Source organism: Tursiops truncatus, chromosome 12 (genome assembly GCF_011762595.2).
Source record: "Tursiops truncatus isolate mTurTru1 chromosome 12, mTurTru1.mat.Y, whole genome shotgun sequence".
Lineage (NCBI taxonomy): Eukaryota > Metazoa > Chordata > Mammalia > Artiodactyla > Delphinidae > Tursiops > Tursiops truncatus.
Window position 1 is genome coordinate 70,201,019 of NC_047045.1, and position 14,354 is coordinate 70,215,372.

The window sequence follows — 14,354 nt, forward strand, 5'->3', positions numbered from 1 at the left end:
CAGTAGCAAAGCAGACATTAAATCACAGTGACAAGTGAGTCCGTTTATTCAAATTGCTGCTACAAAATATTCTTAATTTTAGGAAAATAAGAGTCATTTGGCCATGCAAGGACCCTGGAAGCTGACAGTTCAGAACTTTCTTGTGTTCTGCCATGCGGCTGTGTTGTGTACTTTCCAAATGGCATTATTCCCATCAGCTCTTCCAAAGGGAATACTGCCCATTCTGTAGATGAAACAATGACAAAAAAGAAAACAATATATTTTTCAATAGACATTATTTCCTTTTCTCCTCTCTCCTCGTAAAGAAGTTGCATAATTTTAACAGTTGGAAGCACCCTTTTAAGCCCGTAAATAAAATTTATAACAGCTTATTTTATGGCATGCATGGATTTAAATATAGTACGAATGTGACGGCTACATTGCGCCCCAAGTAAAATGCAATTGGAAAGAGAGAAATACCAAAATATAAAAATACATATTTTAAAGTCTCAATCATACTTTGACTGTCAATCATTTTAATTTATTAACTATGATAGTTATAATAGTTATGGAGCCCTTTTTATGTGCCAGATACATGGTTTTCATATTCATATTATCTCATTTAATTCTCTCACCAATCCTATGAGATAACTGCAATTGTTATCCCTATTTTTATATGCGAGAAAACAAGCAAGCAAGGTCCAGTAAACAGCCCACAGCAAGGAAGGGGCAGAGCCAGATGCTAAAAGACACCCATTCATCTTATAGTTAAAGATAAGATAATATAACATAATATTTGATTTCTGATAAGTAAATCATTTACAGAATGCATTTAAATCCCAGCATATTTAAATAAGTTATTCTCCATTAATTCTTAATAAAGAAATGAACTTTCTGTAAATACTTCCTGTGACTAAATTCATGCTTAGGAATGATGGAATAGAAGGATCATAAGTGGCAGTCTAAACTGATCAATGAGATCTGTAAAGACATAAATATCTTGGTATCTAAAGTGGATTTGACCTCAGGTTCTAGAAAATGGTCATTTTTATGCCTTAATATGACTATTTTGTTGGCAGTAGTAACACAAATTTAAGAAGGCAAGGTGAAAAAATTTACCAATTATTAAGCTGTGTTATTCCCAACTCGTTTTTCTTGTTGAGTTCTCCATGTAAGATTTCTTTTACATTTCAATGACTCGGGATATTTATTAAAAGAGATTAGTTATGAAATCCATTTGGGGTCAGATTCTTGATGCTATAATGACAAGATGAATTTAGAACAAGAATTAGCCCAGCAGAGTAACATAACTCTGATAATAATTTTTAAAAGACCAAACTAATTTGTTGTCATTGAATTTCATTTCTATAGTGCTATCTTATATATAACTACAATGTATCTTAAAGAATGGGTGATAAGTTCAAATTTAGAGTTTCAGGATGCAATTCAAATGCAAATTCTTTCAAAGCCCCCCCCCCCCGCCAACCCGGGAAAGCTCTTACTTGGACCTCTGGTAATTTATGATTTCTGAAGCAATCTTTCACTAGTCAGTGAGTTATCATGTCTTTTCTTATAATATTGTGTATGTATTCACACACTCACTGATGTAAAACATATTTCAACCAAGTAGTTTAGGAACCATTATAAGTATTAGTTTATTACTTGTCAGAACATACTGAGTTAAATGTGTCACATATACTATTTCCAATTTCATAGCTTAAAAAATAATAATAAAAGCAAAACCAGACAAAACATTCCAGGGAGAATTTGAATACAGCTTAGAGATGTTTGCATATTGCAACTGACTTTTTTCTGGCTTGGAAAATTGTAGGTTAGGCTACTTGAAATCCCTTTGAGGATCTGGAGCAATAGAAGGGTTTGAGCTATACCAAGGCTTTGTTCAAAAATCCCACAACATTTCTCAACTAGTTAAAAAATCCATGTCCCTTTTTGGTATATATAAAAATCTTCTTAAAAAAAAAAAAAATCTTCTTGGGGCTTCCCTGGTGGCGCAGTGGTTGAGAGTCCGCCTGCCGATGCAGGGCACACGGGTTCATGCCCCGGTCCGGGAAGATCCCACATGCCGCGGAGCGGCTGGGCCTGTGGGCCATGGCCGCTGAGCCTGCGCGTCCGGAGCCTGTGCTCCGCAACGGGAAAGGCCACAACACTGAGAGGCCCGCGTACCGCAAAAAAAAAAAAAAAAAAAAAAAAACTTCTATCTCCAGGAGATTCCAATAATTCGACTTCCCACCCCACACAGTCAGGGAAGTACTGCATTTTCAGTGCATCAGCAACAGCCAGTTTTGTCATGCATATTTCTCTGTAATTTATATGATCAAAATATTAATTGTTAGAAATGCTCCAAGTATAAAATTACAATGAAATGTATGCCTTTTCCAATGACATTGACTCTGCCCCTCCCCTCAAACATCCCTCCCTCACACATCCCTTCCCACTATCCGCATTGTAAAACCCACCTCCCTACACTTCTCAGTTGGAAACCTCTACGCAACAGGTCAGTCGAGCCTGGGTTCTGTTAGGCGATGACCTCAGCTGACTTTTCCTAGGGAAAGTAGTGGGCCAAGCGAGGTGCCCAGACCTTGAGGTTAGAGACACCAGCTTAGAGCGTCCTTCAGTGGTAAAAAGATCCTCCTAGGTCTGGGGTAACTTGAATGCCAGGCTCATTAACACCTTTCTCAAGGAGGGTAGAGGGCCTGATAATTCAACCCTTGGGAATAAAAGAGTCATGGCTGGAAGGGAAGATCTGAAACTCCCAAGGGAACTTTCAAAGAGTTTGAGAAAAAGGAAGGAGGTTAGCTGGAAGCAGAGCTGACTTATTTATCCTTAAATGGAGAATGGAGACTAAAGTGGAGGAGGTGGGCAATTGTTAGTGGGGAGGCAGGCCAGGAGGCAAAGCTGAAAGTACTTTTTAAGAATTTGAGAACACTGTAATTGACCCTTTGCTTATTTTTCCTCACCATTGTATGTGTTTGCATTAAGAATAAAAGTACTTTAAACATGAAACCATTTAGGGTGCCTATTTCTAAGATTGGGAGAGGAAGGAAGGCAGAAAGTTGTTTAGAAGACATTCCTTTACTACATCATCAGCTGGACAAAGACCAGGATCCCGGAGAGGAAAGTAAGCATTGGTGGGAGCTATAAAGGAGAAGCCTGAGGTGAAACCCCATCGGCCTTCAAGAGGAAAGAAAGGATAAAGCAGGATCTGAGTAAGTGCTCTGGGCCTTCCCCAAATCTCTAGTTCTTACTAGGACCTCAGGAGCTCCCTGGAAATGCAGAAGTAAGTTAGAAGGAGGGGGTGTCCTCGTATTTTAATCAATGGAACAAGCCACTTTTTAAAAGATATATACTTGTCCAAGCATGCATTATGGACATTGTCCAAGTATAATTTTCCAGAATGAATCTCTTGCAAATTAAGGAGGGAACCAGCAGGATGGTAAAGATGGTTCAAAAAGAATTCAAGATGCAATGTATATAGACACTGAAAGACTGCTAGAAGTTTACTAGGTTAAACACAAAATTGATTAATTTCCCACGAGGCAATAAAAATGTGACTTTTGGGTTTATCTATTCTACCACACAGAAATCACTTGCGTCTTTAACAGATAAACATTTACAAAATTTAATATATAACTTTGGGAGTAGGGCCCTAATCAATGGTAAACAGTAACATAAATCAAGACATGAAGAATCTCATAAAAAGCTGAATAATTCTTGAATGCATCTGGTGGACACTGCTCCAGACTGCCCGACATGTAGTCAATCTTGCATCTTACCTCTAAGTTTTGAATACTTTTTATTAGCAATATATAATAATAATAATAACTTCTCATTTATTGAGCGCCCATCTACCATGAGGTAGGCACTGCGCTGGGTGTCTAACATACCTTATTTAACCCTCTCCATATTTCCATGACATAGTTATGATCTCCATTTTACAGAAGAAGGATGAAAGTTTCTGAAACATTAACTGATTTGCCTCAGGTCATACAGCTAATAAACGACAGAGCCAGGAACTCTACCCAGGAATGTCTCTCTAGCCAGGGACTCAGCATATGGTTGTGCAGCTAAGATACTGCACGGAAGCACTGGGCTAGAGGGATCAGTGGGGGCTGAAACATAGCAGATGCTCTGCTTGCAAAGCCTTTTCCTCTGGGTGCTTTTTCCTTCCCATAAAATACCTGCTCCTTGGTAAGCCTAGTGCCACAGGGTAAATCTGTAGAAAGCCATGGGGGCTGAGAGTGCCCAGGGGTGACATATGTCACTACTTCCTTCTCCCAGAGGGAAATACTCCCAGTTCCCACAAAGGTATATACAAGCTAAAGCCCTGATTCCAAAAGTTTAAAAAAACAAACAACCTAATTAAAAAATGGGCAGAAGAACTGAACAGTCATTTTTCTAAAGAGGAAATGCAGATGGCCAACAGACACATGAAAAGATGCTCAACATTGCTAATCATCAGGGAAATGCAAATCGAAACCACAATGAGATATTACCCCACACCTGTCAGAATGGTTATCATCAAAAAGAACACAAGTATCTTGTATTGGCGAGGGTATGGAGAAAAGGGAACTCTCGTACACTGTTGGTGAGAATGTAAGTTGGAAAACAGTATGGTGGTTTCTCAAAAACCTAAAAATAGAGCTACCATATGATCCAGCAATTCCGCTCCTGAATATATATCCGAAAAAAAAAAAACACTAATTCGAAAAGATACATGCACTCCAATGTTCATAATGGCATTATTTATAATTGCCAAGATATAGAGACAACCTAAGTGTCCATCAACAGATGAATGGATAAAGAAGATGTTTATACACACACACACACACACACACACACACACACACACACACACACAGTGGAATACTATTCAGCCATAGAAAAGAATGAGATTTTTGCCATTTGTAGCAACATGGATGGACTTCGAGGGCCTTGTGCTAAGTGAAATAAGTCAGACAGAGAAATACAAATAACATATGATATCACATATATGTGGAATCTAAAAAACACAACAAACTAGTGAATATAACAAAAAAGAAGCAGACTCACAGATATAGAGAGGAAATTAGTGGTTACCAATGGAGAAAGGGAAGTGGGGGACAATATAGAGGTAGGGGTTTAAGCGGTACAAACTATTAGGTATAAAGCAAGCTACAAGGATATATTGTACACATGGGAAATATAGCCATATTTTCTAACAACTATAAATGCAGTATAACCTTTAAAAATTGTGAATCACTATATTGTACACCTGTAACTTATATAATATGTATATCAACTATAACTTCACTTCAATTTTAAAAAGTAGCCAAAAAAACAAGAACAAAAATAAAGGCAGACCAGACAGTCTGCCACATAATATTGTCATAGACACAGTACCACAGTGCAAAGTTTGTGTAAGAAGGAGGGAGGGGAAGGGGACAAGAAAAAAAATGTAAAAAAAAATTAATGACAAGAAAAGGGAACCCTAATACACTGTTGGTGGCAATGTAAAGTGACACAGCCACTATGGAGAACAGTGTGGAGGCTCCTTAAAAAACTAAAAATACAACTACCATATGACCCAGGAATCCCACTACTGGGCATATACCCTGAGAAAACCATAATTCATAAAAACACATGCACCTCAATATTCATAGCAGCACTATTTACAATAGCCGGGTCATGGAAGCAACATAAATGTCCATTGACAGTGGAATGGATAAAGTAGATGTGGTACATATATACAATGGAATATTACTCAGCCATAAAAAGGAATGAAATTGTGTCATTTGTAGAGACGTGGAAGGACCTAGAGAGTGTCATACAGAGTGATGTAAGTCAGAAACAGAAAAGCAAATATCGTATACTATAATACATATACGTGGAATCTAGAAAAATGGTTTAGATGATCTTAGTTGCAAAGAAGAAATAGAGACACAGACCTAGAGAACAAATGTATGGACACCAAGGGGAAAAGGGGTGGGGTGGGAAGAATTGGGAGGCTGGGACTGACACATAGACATTATTGATACTATGTATAAAACGGACAACTGATGGGAACATGCTGTGTAGCACAGGGGACGCACCTAGTGCACTGTGGTAACCTAAATGAGGGAAGTCCAAAAGGGAGGGGGTATCTGTATGTGTATGGAGGTTTCCCTTTTTTGTGCAGTGGAGGCTAACACAACCTTGTAAAGCAACCATACCCCAATAAAAATTAATTAGAAAAAATTAATGACAACTGTATAGACACAGTTTAGTAAATCTCAATATTTTTACTCATTAACACAGATCCTTAGCAAAATTACAGCTATAAGCAGATTATACATAACAGCCTGGACAAATACAGATGTATCTAACTAAATGTAGAACAGTAGCCTAGGCTTTATACACATGCGCTGTGATGAGATTGCCTGGCTGTAGGGGTCTGCCATGTGGCGGCTGCCGCTCCCTCTGCTAAGACCTAGTTCTGCAAGAACTTCACAGGAAACTTCACAGCCGTTCTGTAGCTCTGGGAACTCTGAGAGATGAGTGAAACAGGAAACAAAAATTCTACTGCTTCCTTCCTTAAAAGGAGGCCAGAGAAGGCTATGATGAGGGAAACAGTTTACTGAACCCGACTGAGCACATTTCACTTCAATTTATAAATATTACCAGATGGAGGGAGGCTCTAGTCTCTAGGCCACTGCACAAAAAAGAACTTGCAGAATGTACCAGAAAAAAAGCAAGTAAACTATTATACCAGCTTATATTGCACATTTAAGTCATCTGAGTTTTGAACCCCTGCTTTTCAAAGGAAAACACACATAAACCTGGTTCCTAAAAATCTAGAAGAGCAGAATTTTTTCCCTTCAGCATACACAAAGGTACTGATTTGCACTTTGCAGTGGTGGATAGGAAAAAAGACCTTTTCAGATTTTTTCAAATCCTGCCAAAAGAGGCAACTAATTCACATCAGACAATCAATATAAAAATAATGTTGAAGTAGACAGCATTGGATTAGGTGACTTGGACCTCACAAATATAAGATGTGATCCTTGCCCTCAAGGAGTTTCTGGTGCTGTTGTTAGAGATAAATACACATGAAAAGTTGAGTTACATCACAGATATTCATTTTTTTCAATATAAAGATACTAAATTACTTGTCACAGAGCAATGACTGACAACTAGAAACAGGAATCATAAAGGTCAGAACAGGATTGAAGCACGAAGGACCTGGATGGTTTGGTCCTTGGAAGCATAAAGGTCATAAAGGACCCTGGAAGCAGAACGTGGGAGAGACAATAAACAAGAGATGAAGGTGAGGGGACACGGATATCCCAAGTCAGAGAAATGCATCCACAAAAGCAGAGGCAGAAAACCTCAAAACATGTTTAAGGTAAAGTCATTTTAGAGGAGCAAAGGATAAGGATCCCAAAAATCATTTTTCTCAGATAATTATATAACAAACATGTATTTTTGCCTTGGTTACATTTTAGAGAAATCATGCGCTTTAACTCATATGTTCCACATTTTACAATTTGTCATAAAAAATAATGGATAAAGAGACAAGCATGTTATAGTAGTTCTATAAGGAAGAAAGGGAAAAGAAAAGAGAAAAGAAAATATTTTGGGTGTTTCATGTCCATAGAGAGAATATCAAACTTATTAAAATCAAGAGGTGAGGCATTTCACGTACCTTAGTTCAATATGAAGATGAGTTCATTTATGCTATTTCCTAACAGCAGAAATGAGTAAATTGCAAACTGTTATACTTTGCTCATTGCCTCCTTCAGTGAGTATGTGAGTGCATCACCCACAAGCTTATCAGACTAACAGTATTAATCATGGCAAGGCTAAGATACGTTTAATAATCTCATTTAGTTATCAAAGTTTTTGAAGTATTAGGTTAGGTACACGAGATTGCTTTTTAAAGTAAATATCTTTGGGATGCAGTGACATTCTTTTTAGAAAGTGTGATTTATTATCACTTTGAGGGAAGGATCAATTTTCCAGTCTTTAATTTTCAATAAACGTCCAGCTCTGACATAGTCACTGCCCCGCCACTAAATTCATCAGAAAAAAAAATTCTGTGGTTTAATTAAGTATGTATGTCCCAGGTGGAGTAGCAATTGATTCTATAATTCAATTTAGAAATTCCTCCATAGAATAAATGAAAACATAATTTGTTTCACCAGATTAATGGCTTTAATATTCAGTCAGTTTAATATAAAAACTAATGTGTTAGTTTACCACATTGCCCCTAGTTAGAAAATTCAAAGAACTGTTATATTGGGAACTGCAGATTTTTAAGAGCCGTCTGGACCTCCATGTTCCAGCCTCTTTGTTTCATATACGAGCAAACTGAAGTTCTTATAAAACCAATTTTTAAAGTTTCCATTCATTTGTTTTCACCTATAGATCTAGATTCCTAAAACATGAAGGATTATCTGAGAGACACACTTCCTCTTATTTCCATGCTTTTCATTCTCACTCCCTTTCCAGAAGGACTAACTATGTGGTAACCTCATGTCAATGATACATCCGCCGGAACATACCCAATCCGTGATTGATAATAATGTATTCATTATGTTGTGTGAGCATCACCAAAATCTTAAGTCCAGAACTTTTCATCAATCCAAAAAGAAACCTCATACGTATTCATAATCAATTTCCCTCTTCCTCCATCTTCTGGCAATTCCTATTCAACTTCTGTCTCTATGGATTTGCCTGTTCTGGAAACTTCACACGATTGGAATCATCTTAAGGGTTCCACTCTTGTCTCTGAGATGTCTTTACAAGCCACTGATATCCAGCCTACAAACTTTGATGCTGATACTTTCTTTTTTCACTGAACTTATAGTTGCATTGTTTTCTCTCACCTGAATCACATGCCCATCTTTTGTTTAAAGCAGTAGGTAGTTTTTGAAATTTGAAGTTTGATACCTTAGTGATAGTTGTTCACATCAGCCTGTACCTGTTCTAAATATTGTATAATTATTTGAAGGGGTGTGGCATCTCTCTTGCCTTTAGTTGCATCACCTGGCATGTGATAAACAAGCCTTTTGCATGTATCTTGGTAACAAAACAACTCTGCTTCACCTACTTGTGGCAATCCTCATCAGGTTCCATAAAGCACTTGGATGTTGCTTTGCATGAAAATAGGGAATTGTGATCTTTCCACTAATGATAAATACTCGTTTCAATAGTATAAAATTTACATTTTGCTGATTCCTTGCCTATTTTGTACACAAGAAGTTTTCAGATTCTAGACTGGGTCATACTGTAATCTTTTTGAAGATGTTTTGAAGGGCAAACTCAAACATGTGTAGTAACAACCAAGCACACAGTTCAAATGAAGTGGCAACAATATGAAGGGCTATGATTAATTCGCCACAGGGATTGCCCCAAGGCAGAGGTCAGCAGACTTCTTCTGTAAAGGGCCAGATAGTAAATATTTTAGGCTTCATGGGCTATATGGTTTCTGTCGCAGCTATTCAACTTGTAGCACAAACACAGCCATGGTCAATATGTAGAGATAATGAGCATGGTTGTGCTCCAATAAAGCTTTATTACGAAAACAGGTGCAGGGTATTGATTGAAGGAATGGGCACATGATCTAAGCTGGTCCAATAAGATTTCTTCCCCAAGTGGAAAAGGAAAGTTCTTTAAATATCAGACTCTAAGACTAAAACTGAGAGCTACTTGTATCAAAGCTTCTAGCCTCATGAGGACAATTAGTCCGAGAGAATGGAGCTAACGCACTAAGAGAAACAAAGACAAGAGACAGAATCATCTCAGTATTCAAGGCTGTAAATCCACTTTTTCCTGAGGTCAACACTTCCCCTGCCTTCTGTGCTTTGGTTATATGTACCTACCTAGTCACTTTTTTTTTTTTTTTTTTTTTTTTTGCGGTACGCGGGCCTCTCACTGCTGTGGCCCCTCCCATTGCGGAGCACAGGCTCCGGACGCGCAGGCTCAGCGGCCATGGCTCTCGGGCCCAGCCGCTCCGCGGCATGTGGGATCTTCCCGGACCGGGTCACGAACCCGCGTCCCCTGCATCGGCAGGCGGACTCTCAACCACTGCGCCACCAGGGAAGCCCTCACTTTTTAGGCATAAGCTGATTCAACTTGTTTTCTTATGCTTATGATCCCTGGCTATGCAATCTTATTTAAGTTCCCAAACTCTGTCTCACTTTCTTCACTAATAAAATGAGAATAAAAATGAACCTGCTTCACTGGGTTGATGAGGAAATCAAATGAGATATCATATACAGGAAAGGGCTTAGAACAATGCTTGGCAGGTAATAAACCCTATGCAAATATCATCATCATTATCGTCATTACCATTGTTAAGAATTTGGTTGCTTGCAAAAATATAACATAAATCTAGAATGTTACATTTTCATTAAAATACAGAACAGTTAGTTCACACAGGCAAAACTCCTTGGCAAATCTAGCTTATTAATTTTCCCTTCGTAATAAGGGTTGTGATGGCAGAGGAAGGAAAGAACTGTCAATAATATGCATTTTAAGGCTGATATTTTCAGAATTCAGGAATACATGGGCCATAAGAATAGGAAAGTGAAGTCTATGTTTAAAATGCAAGGGCTTAAAAGTCAGATTGCTTTATTTCTTAGCTAAGTTACACAGATCACCTAGCTGGCATATGTTCACTAGTAAATTGGATATCCAATAATATGTCCCCATTAACCTTTTTTTTTTAACATCTTTATTGGAGTATAATTGCTTTACAATGGTGTGTTAGTTTCTGCTTTATAACAAAGTGAATCAGCTATACATATACATATATCCCCATATCTCCTCCCTCTTGCGTCTCCCTCCCACCCTCCCTATCCCACCCCTCTAGGTGGTCACAAAGCACGGAGCTGATCTCCCTGTGCTATGTGGCTGCTTCCCACTAGCTATCTATTTCACATCTGGTAGTGTATATATGTCCATGCCACTCTCACTTCATCCCAGCTTACCCTTCCCCCTCCCCGTGTCCTCAAGTCCACTCTCTACGTCTGCATCTTTATTCCTGTCCTGCCCTTAGGTTCTTCCCATTAATCTTTAAAACATATTAATGTTTCAGCAGTTTGAGATGCCAAGGAGAAAACTACCTGTGCAAATCCAGACTAGTCTTAGAACTAGTTAAATAATTCCTATCTATTAAAGAACATTGAACACTTTCATTTGGTGATAATCATTTCCTTATTTCTCTTTATAGTTTTATTTCCTACATACACATCCATATTATAGTGTGGCAGAGGTTACTAGTATCCCACTCATATCCCCTAGCAATTACTAGGGTTAAGTCTCAAGCCCTATCATTTCATGATAGGAAATGAACTATTCTTATATGAGAGGAAACAATTTATCAAATGTGCTACATGGCCTAATACATACAGGCAGAAATTGAGAGGATATGCCTGAAAATGAGGGGGTGGAATATAAGCTGGATATAGTATTGGCTTATTAATTTGAAGGCCCTCTCCTGTGATTCAGGATGTACCATATTTAGCAAGGTCTCAAGAGGTCAGTCCCAGTACATTGTTGGAATGGCTCCTTCAAAGTTGGGGAAAAAATGGTACATAGTGAATGATGTGAATGTCAAAATTGCTTTGGCAGAGAGAGTATTGAGGAAGGGATCAGAGAACTTAACGGGGTGAGCAGGCTAGACTAAATATTTAGAATATAGGGTAAGAGAAGCCACCAGCTGACCACGCTCCTTGGGGGTGCCCAGAGGATATCCTTTTACTAAAGCAATAAGGAATGCACTACTAAGGGAAGCATCAGTATTTGAGAATTTCTGTGGCAGCTCTTCTTTGAAGCCAGGGCTAATGGTGGAAGACACTGCTTTGGGACTGAGCTTTTCATTGTCAGTGAGAAAAATAAGAATCTGGAAGAGAAAATGGCAGGTGGCAGGCAGGCCATTGACATCAGAAGGGAAGTGGATATATCATCAGTTGAAGGGGAGACATGTCCCCTCAAGGAAGGACTTTTCAGTGCCTCAGCAAGTACTTACATAGTGATTTCCAAATCCTTCCACCAAAGGGCCATACACAAGTACACTGCAGAAAAGAAAATACCTATATCTTTTAAGAGCTCTTAGCTATTGGATCTGACTTGAAACTGTCAGGAAGCAAAAATATCATGGATATCCAATCAGAAAGGTGGCATTCAGAGATCTGTTGACAATTGGAGTCCTGGTCCATGTCCATTTCACAATGAGTCCAATGGGTCCATGAAATCATCCGTGGTCATTTCCCCAGTCCTTGAGTGTATAATTGGAAGGGATGTACTTAGTAACTGGTAGAACTGGTTAAACTTAAATTGGCTCCGTAACTGTGGAGTGCCATAGTTAATTTTATGTGTCAACTTGACTAACCACGGGGTGCCCAGATTAAACATTATTTCTGGGTGTGTCTGTGATGGTGTTTCCAGATGAGATTAGCATTTGAATTAGTGGAATCAGTAAAGTAGATTGCCCTCCCCAGTATGCGCGGTATCATCCCGTAGAGGGAGGGCCTGAACAGAACAAAAGTGGAGGAAGGAGGAATTCTCTCCTTCCTGCCTGGATGCTTGAGCTGAGACATAAACCTCCTGCCCTCGTGGTCCTTGTTCTCAGGTCTTCAAACTCAGGCTAAATCACACCACTGTCATTCCTGGGTCTCCAGCTTGCAGATGGTAGATTGTGGGACTTCTCAACCTCCATAATTATGTAAGCCAATTCCTTATAATAAATCTCCTCCTCTCTCTATATATATCCTATTGCTTCTGTTTCTCTGGAGAAACTTAACTAATAAGTGGAGTAAAATCATAATTGTATAAAAGTTCGTAGAAAATTATGTATGTCCTTGAATGCCTTCACTTCAGGCAAGACAGACTCTTCTATTTTTCTTTTTCTTTTCTTTTTTTTTTTTTTTTTTGCGGTACGCGGGCCTCTCACTGCTGTGGCCTCTCCCGTTGCGGAGCACAGGCTCCAGACGCGCAGGCTCAGCGGCCATGGCTCACGGGCCCAGCCGCTCCGCGGCATGCGGGATCCTCCCGGACCGGGGCACGAACCCGCGTCCCCTGCATCGGCAGGCGGACTCTCAACCACCGTGCCACCAGGGAAGCCCAAGCCAGACTCTTATCCTGGATGAATGGGAGAGATTAGTGTCTCCCTCAAAAATGTAAAGGATGCAGGGACACGACTCCATCATATCTCCATTTAATTCACTAATCTGGCCTTTGAAAAAATCATATGGATCATGATGGATGATGGCAGAATACATCACAGCCTTCCCGGAACTATGATAACTCTCCCGATCTCGAGCACAGCATAGTTCAAGGGTACCTCAGTCATCTGGACTTTTCTCAGAACCCCACTGTATCTGATAGTAAAATAATTGGAACTGAGGATCAAAAAGTTGTAACACTCTGGATGCCTTTGCAAGGCAAAAGGCACACCAGAGGGTTGGAAATAATTCTTTCAAAGATTCAGAGGTCTGCAATGCCAAAAGAGTGTTTTCAGATTCAGTAGTCTGAGATATGCCAGCATATCCCCTTGGAAGTAAAGAATTGCACCTTGCAACTCCTACAACTAAGAAGGCGGCACAGACTTTCGTAAGCCTCTTTGAATTTTGGAGAATACATACCACACGAGAATGTTGCCTCAACCCATTCACTGGGTAACTTGGAAGATTACCAGTTGCAGTTGAGCCAGAACAAAAAAGGTCTCTGCAGCAGTTCCAGCATATGGTACAAGTGACAATGCCTTTTGTAACATAGGTCCCATCTGATCCCATCAAACTAGAGATGTCCGAGGTAGACAGCAATGCTGTGTGGCATCTCGGCAAACCCTGGAGCAGTTCCCCAACAAAAATTAACAGGAAAAGGTGCATAAATATCTTAGTTTTGCCCCTAAAATAAGTTAATTCTGGTGTTTTTTCACTGGCTCCCTTGAGTTCCCTAATGGGACTACGCTCTAGTCATCCATAGTGGTAGCTGGCTTGAAAAACACCACATATTGTCTGCTTCCACTTCTTGTCTATTTATTTCTCCACTTCTACTGCTATTTTTCTTTCCTTCCCAAATAAACTATTGGATTGACCCATAGTTGCCATTTTTGCAGGTCAAAAAATGAATATCACTAGTTTCATACATTTCAACCTAATATTCGAGCTTGAATCCTTGATTTAGGATCTGCTTTTGGGGACACTCACACTAAAAAATTGTTTCACCTATTTTTTGAATTTTGTGTAAATGAAACCATACTGCATACACTCTTCTGTAACTTAAGTCTTTTGCTCAACATTATGTTTTTGAAATACATTCATATTGGGGCATGGAAGTTCAATTAATTTTGTTTATGTACAGTATATTTCATTGTTTGAATATTCACATTT

General features: G+C 39.1%; 1 long non-coding RNA gene across 1 annotated transcript; it reads right to left on the minus strand.

Annotated features, from left to right (window-relative positions):
- Positions 1–22: 22 nt before the first annotated feature.
- On the minus strand, positions 23–13,786 carry LOC141276038 (uncharacterized). The gene is made up of 3 exons (XR_012324900.1): positions 13,605–13,786; positions 1,099–1,236; positions 23–223 (listed from the first exon to the last, which is right to left on the minus strand). It is a non-coding gene; the product is annotated as an uncharacterized lncRNA (long non-coding RNA).
- Positions 13,787–14,354: the final 568 nt, after the last annotated feature.